Below are 18096 nucleotides of genomic sequence, written 5' to 3'. Positions count from 1 at the left end.
CACTCCCCCACAGACTTGCCCAAAGGTGAGTTAGGTGATTCTAGTAACTGTCAAATTTACAACATTAACCACCACAGGCACCCATCAGGGCTCACCTTAAGGCCTTGTTTCCAAGAAGGTGGAAGGCATTCTGCTAGTGGAGTGTAAAATGATATAAGCTCACTTTTCTGTATTTATTAGAAAAATGGAAAACCGGCATGAACTAGTTGGTAATTTACAAGATGTCTTTTGTCAATGAGTTCTTTTTTGTTAGTATTTGTCCATTTCAGGAAAATCTTCAGCAATTAATGGCACAGGTAGCACAAAGGTGTGGCAAACATGTAAAAGATGGTCCCCAAGGGTCTGAAGACAGGAAACTCTGCTGTATATCTGTTGAAAAGGACTTTTACTTGTATGACTGTCATAGGCCTGGGCCTGCTACTAAAGGCAGTCGCTGGCAGACCTGGGATTCAACTTTATCCTAGGTAGAACAGAGGTGTGAGCTGAGTCATCTGTGAAGCCTCTCTAGCTGGAAGCTGCTCAGATAGAAGCTGAGTGTTCTCTCCAAGAAAGCATGAGGAGGGGGCGGGGTTTTGGTCTGTTTGGTTTTTTGTTTGTTTTAGTTTGGGTTTTTGTTGTTGTGGTGGTGGTGGTGGTGGTGGTGGTTTTGGGTTTTTGTCCCTCTGTCCTTTTGTCTGATAAAGCTGATTGGAGGCTGCTGGATTCGGGGGACACTCCTATGTGTCAGTTACCCAGGGTCTCTTTTCTCAGGAGCTTGTAATGAAGGCTCCTAAGGCAGCTTAGATTCTGGACTCTCCTTCCCTCTCCTTGGCTCTGCACCTGGCTGGCTGCTTAGCCGGGGAAGATCATAACGGACAATGCAAGTGGCAGAGAAGGCTTTCTGCAGGGCTGTTCTTATCAAGGGCAGAAGAAAAGAGAGGACTTGTCAGGATTCCAGCCAAGGACGGGCTTAGGGCAGTAAGAGGAATGGAATTCTTGACAGGTTGACTCGGCATGAGGTCCGGGTCAGTGCAGAAAGGTTTGTGGAAACAGCATGGATCTCATGTGAACGTGTCTTGGATGTACTTCTGGTTTGGATGTGTCAAGAGGAGCCAGAACAAAAAGGTACAAAGGTACACCGCGAGTTACTGAAATTATGAGCAAATCTAGGGACATTCTGACCTGCTTTGTCACCTTGAGTAACAACTTACCCTCCTCATGCCTCAGTTTCCCAGTATGTGAATACATAACTATAGCTACCTCCTACATTTGTAGTAGGGACAGAATAAAATAATACATGTAGTTTGGCAGGGGATAAGAGCATATAGACAAACACTTGTCAAAGCCTGCTGTGTTCCTATATGAGCCCTATAACTTTGAGATTCAGTAACATGAATAGCCCGTATTTCAAGAGAGAGCTGACATAAAGAGCCCACTGCATAATAACACAAACAGGGCATAATGATACAAATAGGGCGTGGTGGCGCATGAATGCAACTGCAGCACTCAGGAGACAGAGGCACCTGGTAAGCCAGAACTATAAAATGAAACCCCATCTTAAAAGGTGAGAGAGGGAAGGAAGGAGAGGGGAGGAGAGAGTGTGTGTGTGTGTGTGAGAGAGAGAAAGAGAGAGAGAGAGAGAGAGAGAGAGAGAGAGAGAGAGAGAGAGAGAGAGAGAAGCTCTAAACTCAGAGAGCTATGGAGAAGGCTTAGTAGGCAAACTGTTTGCTGTATGAGAATATGAACCTGACTTTGGATTCCCAGCAGCCATGTAAAAACTGAATGGGACAGCTTGCATATGTAAGCCTAGTGCTGGTGTGGGGGTGGAGTTGTGATAGATGGATTGCCAGAGTTCTCTGGCCAGCCAGTCTAGCTCAATTGGGGCTCAGTGAAAGACCCTGTCTCATGAAATAAGGTAGGCATCGATAAAGGTAGTACATGAAATAAAGTAGATATCTACTTCTTGCCTATATATACTTGCATACACATATGCATATGCATATTCTCTCTCTCTCTCATACACGCACGCGTACACACACACACACACACACACACACACACACACACACACACACACACACACACACACCAAAAGAAAAGAAAACAAAGCACTGAGTGAAATGCCTTTGTGTTTGACTTGCTCGGTAAGGGTTAGTTGTGATAGGCATGGGGCGCATACTCCTCAAACCCTCTCTCAAGAAAAGATCCATGGCTGCAACTGTGGGGAGCACTACCAGCAGACAGCATTTGCTATCAGCTCTATTGAGGGTCTATATGCTCCTTAGAAGTTCTCTGAAGCAGTCCCCCCCCATCCCTAAGGTGTCTAGCACAGCCCTGAAAATTGAGCAGATTGGCTCTAAATGCTTTTGGAGGAGCGGCTAATTTAGTGACATACTTCTGCAACGTGAAGGAAGTCTCAGTGGAGGAGACTTTGAAGCAGGCAAGGTTCAAGGAGAGGAAGCCCTCCTCTTAGCCGAATCCAAGTTCACAGAAGGGATGAGGCTACTCTTGCCAAAACTGCTCGCCATCTTAACAGAGTTCGTTTTCTTATCTTCTTTTAAAGATAGAATGGAGAGCCCTGGCTTTGGGGGATCCAATTTAATTCTCATCAAAATTCTTCCACTGTCTCCCCAGGCCTGCATGGGAGGGAGGACAGGAGTGCTGTGCTGACCTCATTTCCAGTCAGGACTGCCTATGAAAATGTAGTCTTGTCAGATGTGCCCTTTCGAGGAGATTTTTATCTTACAGCGCTTGACAGATTTTCGGCCTCACTCTTTAATCTGAAGTTTCTCATATTACCCCTTCCCCTGCTGCCGTTCCAGCTTGGGTCATTTTTCTCTAAAGCGACAGTTTCTCAGTTGGTGGTTGCATTCCAGAGTAGGTTAATGTGAAAGGCAGAATTGCCACATCTTGAATAACTTAAACCAAAGTGAGGATTGGATATGAGATTGACCAGAATGTAGCCTAGTCCCCGCCTTGGAGTAGTAGTTTCCAAACACCAGTCCATGGAGCAAAGCCAAGGCCCTGCTCTCATGGAGTTGCAATCTGGTGAGACGGTGCTAATATGCAAGAATGGCCACCAACATTTTGTAGCTCCTCCGGTGGTGGGATGGAGTCTTTTTGTATACCCTAGGAGTTTGCCTGGTCTTTGACTTGTTATGCCAAAGGAATGCAGCCAGAGTGACTGCAATTCCTTACTTAGAGCACCAGAAGCCGTCGGACTTCCTTACCCAAGCTCTTGGAACGCAATAGCTATCATGTGACTATGCCTGGGTGACTCTACTAGAGGGTAAGAGAAGATGCATAGAAGGTCCCATTGGTCCAGCCCTCCCCACAAAGGCCAGTCAGTCTCAGCTGACCCAGGCACATGTATGCAACAGACTCTGCCACATCAGTCAAGGATTACCCATTGGAGTGGAGCCCAGACCACATGGACAACTCACAAAATCATGAATAGTTAAATAAATGACAGTAAGGCCTATAGGTTTCCCAGGAGATTGTTACATACTAAACCTGATGCAGGGGAGACTATGTGATCTAGGAGGAGACACCAGACAAATGACCAAGATAACTTACACTGTGGCATGCTCCATTTGGGACACAAACAGGGTAAGGTGATAAACAAGGACTATGGGTGCCAAACTGAGAAGACAAACAGAAAACATCTCCGAAGCGGTGATGCTTTTGCTGGGATCCAAAGAAAGGAAAGACGCAGGTTAGGTGAAGACTCGAGAATCTACAAGTCATAGACTGCAAAAGACACCAAGCAAAGGCCAGAGCTCAGTGAGAAAGGGAGAACAGGAACAGAGGGTAAGAGAGAGGGGTGGGTCAGGTGCAGTAAGAAACCCCTAGAGTGTTTCATATGGAGCACAGGCCCTATCCAATATCCACCTTTTAAGCTCACTCCAGCTGCAGAAAGGAAGATAGATGGCCAAATTCTGCAATTATTTTAGAGGAAAAGCTTCCTTACAACACATATGCTGGCTTGAAACCAAATTTTGTTATTTTATCCATATGTCTAATGAACGATAGGTCATTGGTATTGCTTGACTCTTTAAATGCTGACTCTAAAACTTTCATTGAGATTTTTTTAAAAGGTTGTTTTTATTTTAAAATAAAAAATTATACTGTATATATTATGGGGTATAATGGTGTGGATGGGACATAACCGCCTCAGATTTTACAGAGGTTTTATTGGTAACTGATAGGTGCACAAGGTTTTCCTCACACTTATAAAAGCAGCTAAAGTATCTGATTGCATGTAGAATAGAGTATTTGATTCACAATTCTTTTTTTTTTTTTTTTTTTTTTTTTTTTTTTTTTTTTTTTTTTTTTGCTTGTTTTCCGAGGCAAGGTTTCTTTATGTAGCCTTGGCTGTCCTGGGCTTACTCTGTAGACCAGGCTGGCCTTGAACTCATAGAGATCTACCTGCCTTTGCCTCCCTGAGTGCTGGGATTACAGGTGTGTGCCACTTCACCCAGCTCACAATAGTTTTTTTTAGTTTTGCATTGATTCTTCAAGTTTCACATCATGCACCACAGTCCTGTTCATTGGCCTGTCCCCTCATATTTGCCCCTCATTCATGCAACCTCTCACCCAAATTGACACAGAGAGAGAGAGAGAGAGAGAGAGAGAGAGAGAGAGAGAGAAAGAGAAAGAGACAAAGACAGACAGAGACAGAGACAGAGACAGAGAGACAGAGAGAACATCTCATCATGGAAGCTGTAGTGTATCACAGTGTGTCCCACAGTATGCCCCACTGTCCACATATCATCATTTGCAAATGTTCATTGCAATGAGTTACTGGTCTGGTTTGAGGTCTCTGGCATCTGTGATATGATCATTATTAGATCCTCATCTGGCCTCCTCCTGGTTTTCCTGTTGTTGCGCTGTGTCATGGAGATCATGCAGCTTTATATCTGCACGACTGGCCCTTTTATGCATCCCAAACATTCACAAATGATACAGATTCTGGGGTAGGCCAAGCCCGATCTGGGCCTGGGTTGTAGCTGAGCTGGTCAGTGTGCTGGATCTCCCTTATCTGCACCATCAGGGCAAGCTCTTTAGCTCTGCTTCATCTCAACCACCCAATGCCACCATCAGGAGGCAGCAGGGTCAGCTCTCCAGACCCAGCTGCCAAGTGCTGCTGCTGGTGGGAGGAGGGGCCAGCTCACCACAACGTCCCAACCAGTGAGGGGGCAAGGACAGTTCTGTATACCCCCTGGACATCCACATAGTCCCTAAAGGCTACCCTGACCAGGGACATACCCGTGTTCTCTAGTGGTAATATGAGCCACAGACACTGCCACTGACCACTGCCACTGTATATCCATGGACTCAGCCATGGCCATCAGAGGCTTCTTCAGTTGGAACCTCACCATGGCCCCAGGTGGCAAGGCTGGCCACTCACAGCATGCTACTGATCTCTACCCTTGAGTCTCCAGTTCTGTCTCTCTTCATAATGCTCAGACTGCTCCACTCCTCTTTCTCTCCTGTCTTTCCACCACACACTTGTACATTGCGGTGGCTCCCAATGCAGGCTGGCCACATGGCTGGTGGACCCGTAGGTGACATCATCCATCTATGCTGTGTAGCGTAGCAGGAAGCAGGTGTCTATGGCCCACATGTGCCATGTGCTATAGGGCAGGTCTGTGGGTGGCGTGGTGATACACAGGTTTCTCTGTCTGTCTTCTTTCTTCCCCTGCTGCACTGCCTGGATTTTATTTTATTTTTATGAGACCTAGGCATAAGACAGCTTTGACCATCCGGCCAGGCATCAAGCTAGGATGAACAACGGACTATAATCTGTTCTGCCCCTGACTGATATAAGAACAACACCATCAACGAGGCGTCTCTTTGCCCGTTGCCAGGGAGGAGGGCTGATTCACAATTCTAAATCTCACAATTTTGTGGAATCTTTCGTGTTATATTTTCTAAAGGTAGACTCTACTTTAAATATCTTTAACTCAAAATTCCATAATAGTGTCCCCCAGACATTCAATATACTTATAAATCGAAACTGATGGTGGGGGGCATATCTGGGAAAAGCTGGAGCCATATGACAGTGTAGGCTCCTAGGAGGATATGGGGGTAACTCTAGCTGAGACTCCTAGTAGTGAAGAACATGGAGACCAAAGTGGCCACTTGCTAGTCACACAGGACTTCTGGTAGAAGGAGGGGGCACTAACCCACCCACAAAACCTTCCACCCAAAATTTACCCTACCTACAAGATGTACAGGGATAAAGATAGAACAGATAGAGCAGAGATTGAGGGAAATTCTGACCAATGCCTGGCCCAACCCAAGACCCACCCCATGAAAGAGAACCAACCCCTGACACTATTAATGATACTTTGCTGTGCTTGCAGACAGGAGCCTAGAAGAGTTGTCCTCTGAGAGGCTCTACCCAGCAGCACCTCGAAACAGATGCTGAGACCCACAACCAAACATAAGGCAGAGCTCAAGGAGGCTTGTGGAAGAGTAAGGGGAAGGATAGAGGAACCTGGAGGAAAGAAGAATGCCACAAAAAAAGATCAAAAGAGTCAACAAACCTAGGCCCATTGGGGACTTACAGAGACTGAAGCACCAACCAATGAACTGGACCTAGGCCCCCAACACATATGTAGCTGGTAGACAGCATGGTCTTCATGCAGGTCCCGGAGGCTGTCTCTAACATGAACTCAATTGCCTGATTTTGTATCACTTCTTCCTAGCTGGGATGCATTGCCTGGCTTCAGTGGAAGAGGATACACTTAGTTCTGATGCAACTTGATGAGCCAGGATGGGTTGGTATGTGAAGTAGGGGCTCTACTTTTCTGAGGAGAAGGGGAAGGGGTAGGGGGAAAAGGGTGGGAGGGTGGTACCGAGAGGAGATAAGGGGGGCTATGATTGGGATGTAAAGTGAAGAAATAAATAATTTTATTAAAGGAAAAAAGGGGGATCAGATAAGTACTGGTGACATGGCTCAGCCAGTAAAGGATTCTGCTGCCAAACCTGACAAATTTAGTTGATTTCCCCAAGACCTATATTATAGAAAGGGATGACCTACTCCCACAAGGTGTCCTCTGACCTCCACACACATACACTGTGGCATGCACACACATATAAAAAATAAATTCTACCCCTTCCTAGATCTAGCCAATGGTCAGAATATTCTCCACAGTTGAGTGGAGAGTGGGATGTGACTTTCTCATGTACTATGGTGCCTCACATTTGACCATGTCCCCTGGAGGGGGAGACCTGGTGGCACTCAGAGGAAGGACAGCAGGTAGCCAAGAAGAGATTTGATACCCTATGAGAATATATAGGGGGAGGTAATCCCCCTCAGGAACAGTCATAGGGGAGGGGAATAATGGGAAAATGGGGGGGGGAGGAATGGGAGGATACAATAGATGGGATAAACATTGAGATGTAACAAGAATAAATTAATAAAAAAAGAAAAAAATCTTGAAAAAAAATCTATATAATAAAAACAAAATAAATAAATAACCATAACTTGGGAGGTAGTCTACTAGGTCTAATTCACTTGCATGGTTTTGACATCATTTTTAATGGATAATGACACCTTTCCCATGGTAGTAAAATAATCAACTTACTCAGCCCATGATAGGTACCAGCTTCAGCTATTATTATTTAATATCTAAGATGATTAGGATGCCTGTTAGTCACTGGGCTACAGGTCTTTGCTGGTATTTGAAATGTGGAAAATATAATTTAATTTAAAGCTTAGGAACCTATTTGACCACTTCCCCTTGGTAGGGAGTCCTGGTGGGACTCAGAGAAAGGATAAGCAGGCTACCAGGATGAGACCTGATAGGCTGTGGTGGGGGAGGAGGTCCCCTTCTGTCACAGACCTAGAGGAGGGGAATAGGGTGAAAGAGGGAGGGAGGGGGAGTGAGAAGTTATAAGTGAGGGGATAACAATTGAGATGTAATCTGAATAAATTCTTTAAATAAAAACAAATAAATAAAATTTAGGGCCTCAGATTCTACCAATACAGAGTTTTCTTCCTAATTTTCTGTCTCTCTGTGTTTTGACTATGTGCCTACTTGTCATCAATGACTGCCTCTCATGTTCACTCTCTCCTTGGCCAACAGAGCCTTGAGTTTCTGAGTTTGAGGCTTACATAAAGGGGAAAACCCATGTTAACTTGATGTCTGGTGTTGAGGTGGAAAATTGTCTGTGGTTTCCTAAAAGGTTGTGTCCTAGGGACTGGTGTGGCTGAAATGAGACAAGGGACATGGCTGAAGCCTTTTGTCTGCCTTCATCTTTCACAGGTCTTGGATCCCAGCTGGGAAGATATGAACAGCCAGACAAACAACTAAAGCTCCTTAGGCATTTCCATGTCTTCTCTCTATGTGGCACTTCCAAAATGGCAGCCATGGGGTAGCTAGACGTCTTACATGTCAGCAACAAAGTCTGTCTTTGTGATGGGGGTCAGGGGATATAAGCACACTCAAAGCTAAAGATCCACCTATAACCAACTAAAATAAAATGTTCTCAAAACTAATATTGTCCACTAAGACTGTCACAAAGCCTACCCCAATGTCCTCAAGGAAGTAATGTAAACTCCACCTTGTATTGAGGCTGTAGTTAAGTTCTGAAGGTGTATTCAGAATTAGAAATGACCTAGACACAGTGTGTGTGTGTGTGTGTGTGTGTGTGTGTGTGTTTGATAAAGAGTTTGTGATTGTGAGACAAGGGAAGAGGAAGACAGATATTCCCATATGCTGAACACCAATTATACCCTGTATACTTTACACAAAGCCACCTTCAGATCAGCAACTATTGGGCACCTGATTCATGGGGATAACAATTTGACTTGGATTCAGCTCTCCACTGTTCCCTCATCTGCCAGCTGGCTATCCCAAGCTTCATAGAATGAAGGGGTAGTAGTAGAACACCAAACCTCCATTATGAAGGTAATTTTTATGTCTCATATTAAATCATGATTGTTATTGTCCCACGGGCTAAATTAAGTCACATGGCCACATCAGATACACAAACATTGCAAGAGTGTACGTACAGGGAAGAAAGGAAACCATGGCTATAGTTCAACCCACCATAGAGTATGCATACTTTTTAATAACTAACTTATCCACAAGAATTTCTTTGAGTCCAAATAGGAGAAGACTATACTAAAGACTGAAGACTCCTTATTTTCCCTGTAGTGAAGAAGACACAAGGAGTGGGCAGTCTTGGTGTATTCTAACCATACCAGAACCAGCTGGTTGGTACAAAAGTAGGAAGAGAGGCCCAAGAGTCCTATCCAGTCTTAATTAAGTCAGGAGAGTTTGAGGCAAGCAAGTTAAATGGGAGTGGGGCAAGGTAAAACCTTGAGGAGATATTGTGGGCCTGAGACATAGAGAAAGGCTAAATTTGGGGGAGACACAGAAAGACAGTGCTACTGAATTGGGCTTATTTCACTTGCCATCATAGTTAAACCAGGACCTTTGGTGTCATTCCCACAGCAGCATATTGTCACATTTTGACTGGCTGGCTCCTACCATTTACAGTTAGTTACTGAAAAGATTAGTTCCACAAAAGAGTTGATTCACCAGGTGGCCCAGGGAGGGTGGTACACAACTAGAGGTTAACTAAGAGTAAATGCAGCAGGCTTTGTAGTGCGATAAGTCTAGAGGGATCTTTTCATTTTCCCTCACTTTCAACAGTATAGTTAAGAAGGGAGGCAGAGGCAGGAGGATCGCTGTGAGTTCGAGGCCAGCCTGGTCTACAAAGTGAATCTAGGACAGCCAAGGCTACACAGAGAAACCCTGTCTCAAAAATCCAAAAAGAAGGAGGAGGAGGAGGAAGAGGAGGAGGAGGAGGTGGTGGTGGCATCTGGTTTCAGTTCACCATAGTGATGCAGGAGTAGGCCTTTATACAGTTCCTCCTACTCAAGAGGCTAAGGTAGGGGAATCACTGGAGTGCAGGAGGTATAAGGCCAACCTGGACAGAAAGCTCCATCATCATCATCACCACAACCACCACCAAAACCTTTATGGTTTCTATACTGAGGAAATAATAGCAGAAGAAAAGATTTAAAGAATGTTTTGTGGAAATTCATTTACAGAGAGAGAAGTGGGGAGGGAAAGAGAGAGAGAGACAGAGACAGAGAGACAGAGAGAGACAGAAAGAGACAGAGAGACAGAGAGATAGAGAGACAGAGAGAGACAGAGAGAGGCAGAGACAGACACAAAGAGACAGACACAGAGAGAGACAGAGAGAGAGAGAGAGAGAGAGAGAGAGAGAGAGAGAGAGAGAGAGAGAGAGAGAGCGCACATCTGAAGGACTGGATGTGAACCTGAGGTTTACACTGAGGGTACTCACACAAAATGATGTTCTTACTTAATCCTAGCAACCAACTTGCAGTATAAGCATTGCCATTCCTATTTACAGGTGAGGAAACAAAGGCCAAGAGAGCTCAGGTAGCTTGATTAAGATCATTTAGTATGCAGCACACCCAGCATTCAAATCTCCATCTGTCAAACTTCAAGTTCCATGCTCTTTCTGTAGGGAGCAACTTAAATCCTGAGTGAATGCAAATTGTTGACATGGGCATGGACATGTTAAGAAGCCCAGTGACTTAGCCCCATGGGAGTGGCAACACCTTCCCCAAGTGTGGCACACAGAGATGGTAAAGCCTTCCTAGGGCCCGAGTATGAATGGTGACAGTGTGAGCAAAACCTGTTCACCATAATTTGCTCCCCCAGCCCCCAACTATGTTTATGGGCTGAAGCCTTCTCCCTTATAGAAACCACTCCTGGGTTTTCAAGATGGCGGCGAGCAGTGTGGACCGCGTTTGGAGGCTCCAGTGAACAATTCAGGAAATTGCACAGATTTCTGAGCCAGGAACACCGAGGTCCAAACATCACGGCAACGGGAGTGCTCCACGGTTTGGAGGGACCAGGGTGCGGAGGACCTGCGTGCCCCTGCACACGGGAGGAGCATGGATTTTCTCTGATCAGAGCAGCAGCTGCAGAGGCAGCAGCACCAGCGGCACCAGCAGCGGTGGCTGAGGTTTGCAGCTCATAGCCTTCCGGTAGAGGCGATTGGTGTGGTGGCTGGTGGGAGTTGCTGCGGGACAGGGGACTCAGGGCAGGATTTGGGTCGCGTGGAGCCTTCAGACCCAGACTGGACTCAGCGGAAAATTCGGCCCCAGAGTCCCGGGTACTGGCCCAGCCCAGCAAGCAATTCTGCCCGAGGCACTAACTCAGCTTCGGCCACAGCTCCCCTGCTGTGGTACAGGCTTAGTTGAGCGCACAGCTCCACGCTAGGCAGCACCTCAGCTCAGCGGCAGCTCCCCTGCAGTGAAACAGTCTGGGCGGAGCACTTGGTTGAACCACAGGCCCTAAATCAGAGCAGCCGCAGTTCTCCTGCTGTGGCTCAGGCTTGGCCAAGCACTCAGTTCCAACCTAGGCGCCACCTCAGCTCAGTGGCAGCTCCCCTGCAGTGACACAGTCTGGGCAGAGCACTTGGTTCCACCATTGGCGCTAACTCAGAGCAGCCGCAGTTCTCCTGCTGTGGCGCAGGCTTGGTGGAGTGCGCAGTTCCATCCTAGGCACCACCTCAGCTCAGCGGCAGCTCCCCTGCGGTGACACAGTCTGGGCGGAGCACTTGGTTCCAACACTGGCGCTAACTCAGAGCAGCCGCAGCTCTCCTGCTGTGGCGCAGGCTGGACAGAGCGCTCGGTTCCACCAGCTCTAAGACTCTGGTTGGACACAGTGTGTAGTTTGAATCCAGAATTCCTGGCTGAGATTGGTGGTCACGTTGGGCCCTGAGTCAATAACTGATCACAGCACGCACTTTGGGCCAAAAGGCCCTAGCAGAGCTTGGTGCATAGTCCCAGCCTAAAAATTCTGGCTGGACCCTGTGTGCATTTTGGGGCCAGAATCCCTAACTGAGCTTGGCAGACGGTTCAGGCCCTGAGAATCGAGCTGAGTTCAGCCCGTGGTTCGGGCCCAGTGTTCCTGGCTGGACTTAGCAGGGAACGCAGAAGGCTGTGGATACCTTGGCCTGACCCAATGCTCATTCAGAGACCCAGAACAATTGCAGGATCCACAGCACAGGGGGGCTGAAGATCACTGGCTGTGAGAGACCAGAACAACAGGGCTAACCTCCTAACATCCACACCAGTGAAGCTTTGAGCTCCCAGCCTAGGGAAATCGTGAGAAAACAAGTGAATCTATCGTCAGACACCCTCCATCCAACTCTGGAAGCTACCCAATAAAAACAAAGACGGCAAGATGTCTAAAGGACAACAAAAAAGCATACGCAAAAAACCCCAAAACAACATGGCGTCTCCAGTTTCCAGCTATCCCAAAAAAACAACCCAGAGAACTCAAATACAACAGAAATACAAGAAAATTACCTCAAATCCTTAGTAATGAGGATGATAATGGAGGAAACAAATAAAATTCGTAATCAAATACAGGAAGACGCAGACAAACAGGTGAGAGACATAAAAGAAGCACATAGAGTGGAACTGGAAAAATTGCAGGAAAATGCAAACAACCAGATGAAAGAAATAAATAAAACGGTTCAAGCTCTGAAGACCTATAAAGAGGCAATGGAAGAAACTCAGGAATACACAAAAAATCAGATGAAAGAAATAAAAAAATCAGTTCAAGATCTGAAAATGAAAATGGATTCAATGATAAACACACAGACAGAAGAAAAACGAGAACGTGAGACCTCAGAGAAGAAGGCGAGCAACACAGAGGTGAGATTTTTTAAAAGAATCCAAGAGATGGAAGAACGAATCTCAGGTCTAGAAGATACAATCACAGATACTGAATCAACAATTAAAGAAAATGCCAAATCTGGAAAACTCCTGACACAAAACATCCAAGAAATTAAGGACACCATGAAAAGAAGAAATTTGAGGATAATAGGCATTGAAGAAAGAGAAGACATCAGACTCCAGGGCCCAGAAACTATTATCAACAAAATCATAGAAGAAAATTTCTCCAACCTAAAGAAAGAAATGCCTGCAAACATACAACAGGCCTACAGAACACCAAATAGAATTGACCAGAAAAGAAAAACTGCCCGCCACATAATAATCAAAACACAAAACATGCAGAACAAAGAAAAAATAGTAAAAGCTGCAAGGGAAAAGGGCCAAATAACATTTAATGGTAAACCTATCAGAATTATACCCGACTTCTCAGCAGAGACCATAAAAGCCTGAAGGGCCTAGACAGAGATCCTGCAAACCCTAAGAGACCACAGATGCCAGGCCAGACTACTTTACACAGCAAAATTATCAATAACCATTGATGAAGAAAACAAAATATTCCATGACAAAAAAAAATTCAAACAGTACCTATCCACAAATCCAGCTTTACAGAAGGTAATAGAAGGAAAACTCCATCCCAAAGGGTCAAGCTACAACCAAAACTACTCAGGAAATAGATAACTATCCCATGGCAAAAACACAACTACACAAACGCTCGACTGGAAAAAACATCAAAATTAAGACTCTTAACAGTCACTGGTCATTAATATCTCTCAACATCAATGGCCTCAATTCCCCAATAAAAAGACACAGACTAACTGAATGGGTACATAAACAAGATCCAATATTCTTCTGCATCCAAGAAACACATCTCACCCATAATGAAAGGCATTACCTCAGGGTAAAAGGTTGGAAAAAAATATTCCAAGCAAATGGTCACAAGAAGCAAACATGCGTAGCCATTTTAGTATCGAACAAAATAGACTTTCAACCAAAATTAATCAAAAGGGATGAGGAAGGACACTTCATACTCATCAAAGGTAAAGTCAACCAAGATGACATCACAATTCTGAACATCTATGCTCCCAATACAAGGGCTCCCACATTTATAAAAGATCTGCTAAAAAAGGCTTAAACCACACATCGATCCCCACACAATAATAGTGGGAGACTTCAACACCCCACTCTCACTGAAGGATAAGTCATTGAAACAGAAACTAAGCCGAGAAATAACATCATTAACCAATGCCATGGGTCAAATGGATCTAACCGATATCTATAAAACCTTTCACCCAAACAAGAAAGAATACACCTTCTTCTCTGCACCCCATGGAACCTTCTCCAAAATTGATCACATCGTAGGTCACAAAGCAAGCCTCAATAGATACAAGAGGATTGAAATAATACCTTGTATCCTATCAGATCACCATGCTCTTAGGCTGCAATTCAACAACAACAGAAATAACAAAAAGCCTACACGTACGTGGAAACTAAACAACTCTCTGCTAAATGACACCTGGGTCAGGGAAGAAATAAAGAAAGAAATCAAGGAGTTTCTGAAATTCAATGAAAATGAAGAAACAACATACCCAAATTTGTGGGATACATTGAAAGCAGTGCTAAGAGGAAAATTCATAGCACTAAGTGCCTTTAAAAAGAAATTGGAAACATCGCACATAACCATCTTAACAACACAGCTGGAAGCCCTAGGAAAAAAAGAAGCAGAAACACCCAAGAGGAGTAGACGCCTGTAAATAATCAAACACAGGGCTGAAATTAACAAATTAGAAACTAAGAAAACAGTCCAAAGAATCAACAAAACCAAAAGCTGGTTCTTTGAGAAAATCAACAAGATAGACAGACCATTAGCCAAACTAACTAAAAGGCAGAGAGACAGTATTGAAATCAACAAAATCAGAAATGAAAAGGGAGACATAACAACAGACACTGAAGAAATTCAAAGAATCATAAGATCCTACTTTGAAGGCATATACGCCACAAAATTTGAAAATCTAAGGGAAATGGATGATTTTCTTGATCAATTTCACTTGCCAAAGTTGAATGAAGAACAGATAAACAAGCTAAATGGTCCCATTTCTCCTACACAAATAGAAGCAATCATCGATGGTCTCCCAAGCAAAAAAAGCCCAGGGCCAGATGGTTTCAGTGCAGAATTCTACCAGACCTTCAAGGGCGAGCTAATACCGATACTCTTCAAGCTACTCCAAAAGATAGAAATGGATGGAAAATTACCAAATTCATTCTATGAGGCCATAGTCTCATTGATACCTAAACCTCACAAAGACTCAACAAAGAAAGAGAATTTCAGACCAATTTCTCTTATGAACATAGATGCAAAAATACTAAATAAAATACTTGCAAAACGAATACAGGAGCACATCAAAGATATCATTCATCATGACCAAGTAGGCTTCATTCCAGGCATGCAGGGATGGTTTAATATACGGAAATCCATCAATGTAATCCACCATATAAACAAACTGAAAATAAAAAACCACATGATCATCTCCTGGATGCAGAGAAACATTTGATAAAACTCAACACCCATTCATGTTTAAAGTTTTAGAGAGATCGGGGATACAAGGCACTTTCCTCAACATAATAAAGGCTATATACAGCAAGCCAATAGCCAAAATCAAAGTAAATGGTGAGATACTCAAGGAAATTCCTCTAAAATCAGGAACAAGGGAAGGCTTCCCACTCTCTCCATATTTCTTCAATATAGTACTCGAAGTTCTAGCCAGAGCAATAAGACAACAAAAGGAGATCAAGGGTATCCAAATGGGAAAGGAGGAAGTCAAATTATCCCTATTTGCAGATGATATGATAGTGTACATAAGTGACCCTCAAAATTCCACCAGAGAACTCCTAAAGCTGATAAACACCTTCAGCAAATTGGCTGGATACAAAATTAACTCAAAAAAGTCTGTAGCCTTCCTATACACAAATGACAAGCTTACAGAGGAAGAAATTAGGAAAACCACACCCTTCACATTAGCCACAAGCAATATAAAATATCTAGGAGTTACCCTAACTAAGCAAGTGAAGGACTTGTATGAAAAAAATTTCAAACCTCTGAAGAAAGAGATTGAAGAGGACCTGAGAAAATGGCATGATCTTCCTTGCTCATGGATCGGGAGAATTAACATAGTAAAAATGGCCATCCTACCAAAAGCAATCTACAGATTCAATGCAATCCCTATCAAAATACCTACACACTTTTTTAAAGACATTGAAAGTTCAATTCTGAACTTCATATGGAAAAACAAAAAACCCAGAATAGCTAAAACAATCTTGTACAATAAAAAGTGCTCCGGGGGAATCTCCATACCTGATCTCAAACTGTACTATAAAGCAATAGTAATTAAAACAGCATGGTACTGGCACAGCAACAGGCTGGTTGATCAGTGGAATCGAATCGAAGACCCAGATATAAATCCACACACATATGGTCACTTGATTTTTGACAAAGAAGCCAAATCCATTCAATGGAAAAAGGATAGCATCTTCAACAAATGGTGCTGGTCTAACTGGAGGTCTATGTGTAAAAAAATGCAACTGGACCCATATTTGTCACCTTGCACAAAACTCAAATCCAAGTGGATCAAAGACCTCAACATAAAACCAGAGACACTAAGCCACTTAGAGGAAAAAGTGGGGAAGAGCCTGGAACACATTGGCACAGGAGACAACTTCCTGGACAGAACACCAACGGCCCAGGCCTTAATGTCACCCATTAATAAATGGGTCCTCATGAAGCTGAGAAGCTTCTGTAAGGCAGGAGACACTGTCAAGAGAACAAAGCGACAGCCTACAGACTGGGAAAAAATCTTCACCAACCCTACATCTGACAAAGGTCTAATATCCAAATATATAAAGAACTCAAGAAATTAAACACCACCAAACCGAATAACTCAATAGAGAAATGGAGCTTGGAACTAAACAGAGAATTCTCAACAGAGGAGTATGAAATGGCTGAGAAACACTTAAAGAAATGCTCAACCTCCTTAGTCATCAAGGAAATGCAAATCAAAACAACTCTGAGATTCCATCTTACACCCATCAGAATGGCTAAGATCAAAAACTCAAGCAACACCACATGCTGACGAGGATGTGGGGAGAGAGGAACACTCCTTCATTGCTGGTGGGAATGCAAACTAGTACAGCCACTTTGGAAATCTATCTGGTGCTATCTCAGAAAAATGGGAATAGGGCTTCCTCAAGACCCAGCTATTCCACTCCTTGGAATATACCCAGAAGATGCTCCAGCACACAACAAGAAAATTTGCTCAACCATGTTCATAGCAGCCTTATTCATAATAGCCAGAACATGGAAACAGCCTAAGTGTCCCTCAGTAGAAGAGTGGATAAAGAAACTGTGGTACATATACACTATGGAATACTACTCAGCTATCAAAAACAAGGAATTCCCAAAATTTGTGGATAAATGGATTGAGCTAGAAATGATCATAATGAGTGAGTTAACCCAGAAGCAGAAAGAATCAAATGGTATATACTCACTTATATCTGCATACTAGCCCAAGGGACATGTCCCACGAAAGCCTTCACTTACCAGGAAGCTGGGACAGAGGGGAGGGCATCCTATTGGGACTCTAAATGAGAGACGGCATGGGAGATAGCAAAATAAAAGGATCCAGAGGGTCCTAGAAATCTACAAGTAGAACAATATGATAGGCAGATTTGGGCCCAGGGGTCCCGCTCAAACTAAGGCACCAGCCAAGGACAATACAGGAGGTAAACTTTAAACCCCTTCCCAGATCTAGCCAATGGTCAGAATATTCTCCACAGTTGAGTGGAGAGTGGGATATGACTTTCTCATGTACTCTGGTGCCTCACATTTGACCATGTCCCCTGGAGGAGGAGACCTGGTGGCACTCAGAGGAAGGACAGCTGGTAGCCAAGAAGAGACTTGATAACCTATGAGAATACACAGGGGGAGGTAATCCCCCTCAGGAACAGTATAGGGGAGGGAATATATGGAAAATGGGGGGGTGGGAGGAATGGGAGGATACAAGGGATGGGATAAACATTGAGATGTAACAAGAATAAATTAATTAAAAAAAATACCCAAATAAAGAAGTATGAGATAAAAGTCTACAAAAAAAAAAAAAAAAAAAAAAAAAAAGAAAGAAAGAAAGAAAGAAAAAAGAAACCACTCCTGATGAGACTGGCTAGTACTGCCTCCCTGTTCAGCTTGTATATAATAATCCTTCTTCCTTGTTTAGCTGTCTGCAATATCCTGCCTCTCCGTTCAACTGTATATAAAACACACACTGAGCTTCCACATTGCTGCTGCTTCTCCAACTGAGAGCCCAGCCCACTCAGCCCAGCTTTTG

The 18096-nt window shown here is 44.0% G+C and overlaps 1 non-coding gene across 1 annotated transcript; it reads right to left on the bottom strand.

The window, feature by feature from the left end:
- Positions 1-5710: 5710 nt before the first annotated feature.
- On the bottom strand, positions 5711-5854 carry LOC127186044 (small nucleolar RNA SNORA48). Its single transcript, XR_007830298.1, has one exon. It is a non-coding gene; the product is annotated as a small nucleolar RNA SNORA48 (small nucleolar RNA).
- Positions 5855-18096: the final 12242 nt, after the last annotated feature.

This window comes from Acomys russatus, chromosome X (genome assembly GCF_903995435.1).
Source record: "Acomys russatus chromosome X, mAcoRus1.1, whole genome shotgun sequence".
NCBI lineage: Eukaryota > Metazoa > Chordata > Mammalia > Rodentia > Muridae > Acomys > Acomys russatus.
The sequence above is the reverse complement of the archived record's forward strand: the minus strand, read 5'-3'. Positions and strand labels throughout refer to the sequence as shown.